This window comes from Triticum urartu, chromosome 4A (assembly GCF_056163025.1).
Source record: "Triticum urartu cultivar PI428250 chromosome 4A, HENAU_Tu73, whole genome shotgun sequence".
Classification (NCBI taxonomy): domain Eukaryota; kingdom Viridiplantae; phylum Streptophyta; class Magnoliopsida; order Poales; family Poaceae; genus Triticum; species Triticum urartu.
Window position 1 is genome coordinate 160,911,387 of NC_141876.1, and position 3,259 is coordinate 160,914,645.

Below are 3,259 nucleotides of genomic sequence, written 5' to 3' on the forward strand. Positions count from 1 at the left end.
TAAAGCTTTGATGTATGTTGCCATTAATTACCAAAAAGGGGGAGATTGAAAGCACAAGTGCTCCCTAGGTGGTTTTGATAATTGATGACAACATATCTCTTGTTGGACTAACATTTCGATCTAGCATGTTTCAGATAAGTTCAACAATGGAGTGGCATGGACTAAAGGTCGTGGGAACTCCTTCAAGATGCTAAGGACAAAGGATTGGCTAAAGCTTCAAGCTCAAGACTCCTCATTTTACATTTTAGTGATCCAAGATCACATTGAGTCTTTAGGAAAAGCCAATACTATCAAGGAGGGATGAGGTGTTGCTTAATGAGCCTCTTGCTTCATGTGCTTAGTGATATGCTCCAAAACCCTAAGCTACTTTCCCACTTCCACATATGACCTAAACCCTAAGCCAAACTCGGTCCTACCGATTCTTCCTATCCGGTGCCACCGAGTTTCACTTGTCATAAGCCACTGTCAAACCCTAATCAGTTCGGTCTCACCGATGGGATCTCGGTCTCACCGAGATGGGCTTGCAAACTCTTTGTTACCCATTGCAATATTCTCGGTCCCACCGAGATATGCAATCGGTTCCACCAAGTTTGCTTGGCCAAATCTCAGTTTCACTTATTACCCAAATCGGTCCCACCGAGTTTGAGTAATCGGTCAAACCGAGTTTTGGATTTATCCTAACCCTAGCACATCGGTCCCACCAAGTTGATCCAGTCGGTCCCACCGAAATCTCTAACGGTCACTAGGTTTACCTTTTCGGTCCGACCGAGTTTGTTGATTCGGTCCCACCGAGATTGGAAAACTGTGTGTAACGGTTGGATTTTGTGTGGAGGCTATATATACCCCTCCACCTCCTCTTCATTCGATGAGAGAGCCATCAGAACACATACACCATTCCAACTCATATGTTCTGAGAGAGAACCACCTACTCATGTGTTGAGACCAAGATATTCCATTCCTACCATATGAATCTTGATCTCTAGCCTCTCCAAGTTGCTTTCCACTCAAATCTTCTTTCCACAAAATCCAAATCCTATGAGAGAGAGTTGAGTGTTGGGGAGACTATCATTTGAAGCACAAGAGCAAGGAGTTCATTACCTACACACCATTTGTTACTTCTTGGAGAGTGGTGTCTCCTAGATTGGCTAGGTGTCACTTGGCAGCCTCCGACAAGATTGTGGAGTTGAACCAAGGAGTTTGTAAGGGCAAGGAGATCGCCTACTTCGTGAAGATCTACCGCTAGTGAGGCAAGTCCTGTGTGGGCGATGGCCATGGTGGGATAGACAAGGTTGCTTCTTCGTGGACCCTTTGTGGGTGGTTGCTTCTTCGTGGACCCTTCGTGGGTGGAGCCCTGTGTGGACTCACGCAACCGTTACCCTTTGTGGGTGGAGCCCTCCGTGGACTCTCGCAACCGTTACCCTTTGTGGGTTGAAGTCTCCATCAACGTGGATGTAGGATAGCACCACCTATCCGAACCACGGGAAAAACATCCGTGTCTCCAATTGCGTTTGATTTCTCCAAACCCTTCCCTTTACATTCTTGCAAGTTGCATGCTTTACATTCCGCTTCTCATATACTCTTTGCATGCTTGCTTGATATGTATTGTGTGTGTGTTGAAATTGTGCCTAAACTCCACTTAAACCGAAAAAGCTTAAAAAATTGCAACTTTAGCATTAAGTGTCTAATCACCCCCCTCTAGACACATCTAGTTCTAGATCCTACACATAGTAGCTTTTCTGGCGGGATTGGGCTGCTTTGAGGATATCTCGAATGACTTTGCACATTTCCTCTGCCTCTGTGATTAAGTCATTACCCAAAAGCTGACGTTCACCAGTTTCAGACCAGTTGAGAGGGGTACGGCACTTCCTGCCATACAAGATTTCAAATGAGGCCTTGCCCGAACTTGCTTGAAAACTGTTGTTGTAGGAGAATTCAACATAAGGAAGACAATCCTCCCACTTCATGCCGAAGGAGATCACACAAGCCCTGAGCATATCTTCAAGAATCTGATTGAAACGCTCGACTTGACCGCTAGTTTGAGGATGGAAAGTTGTGCTGAAGCGGATGTTGGTGCCCATGGCCTTCTGAAAAGAATCCCAAAACTTGGAGGTAAAGATGCTGCCACGGTCTGAAGAGATCACTTGTGGAATACCGTGCAGAGAGACAATTCGAGAGGTATAGAGCTCCGCCAATTGAGCTGCAGTGATCGACTCTTTGATAGGCAGAAAGTGAGCCACTTTGGTGAGTTTGTCGATGACAACGAATATAGCATCATTGCCATGCTTGGACTTTGGAAACCCAGTCACGAAGTCCATTTCAATATGGTCAAACTTCCATTCTAGAATGGCAAGAGGTTGGAGGAGACCCGCTGGCCTTTGGTGTTCTGCCTTCACTCTTCTGCAAACATCACATTCATTCACGAACTGAGCAATCTCGCGCTTCATTCGAGTCCACCAATAAGCCTGCTTGAGGTCCTGATACATCTTCGTGCTCCCAGGGTGGATGGAGAGGAGAGAATTGTGAGCCGCGTTCATGATCACTTTACGGAGGTCACCTTTGGGCACGAAAATACGATCCTCGAAGAAGAGAGTATCCTTGTCATCAAGGCGGTTGCACTTGTACTTGGGTTGACTCTTGGCAATCCCAATCTTCACCTTTTTCACCATAGCATCAAGAAGCTGGGCTTGGCGAATCTGGTCTTCCAAGGTGGGAGAGACTTGAAGGTTGGCGTGGAAACCTTGAGGAACAACTTGCAGATTAAGTTTGCGGAAAGCTTCACAAAGCTCGGGTTGATAAGGCTTGAGAATAAGACTGTTGCAATAAGCCTTCCTGCTTAATGCGTCAGCAATCACATTGGCCTTGCCTGGAGTATACTCGATACTCGGATTATACTCTTGAATCATTTCGACCCATCGAGTTTGCCTGAGGTTGAGATTAGGCTGAGTGAAGATGTACTTGAGACTCTTGTGGTTAGTGAAAATGTCCACTTCTCTTCGCAATAAGAGATGTCTCCAAGTCAAAAGAGCATGCACAATTGCCGCCAACTCGAGATCATGAGTGGGGTAGTTCTTCTCATTGGGCTTCAACTGGCGAGAGGTATAAGCAACAACTTTCTTCTCTTGCATCAATACTGCGCCACGACCTTGGAGAGAGGCATCACAAAAGACCTCGTACGGCTTGGATTCATCAGGCGGAGTCAGAACTGGAGCAGTGATCAATTTCTCTTTCAAAGTGTTGAAAGCAATGTCACACTCCGAAG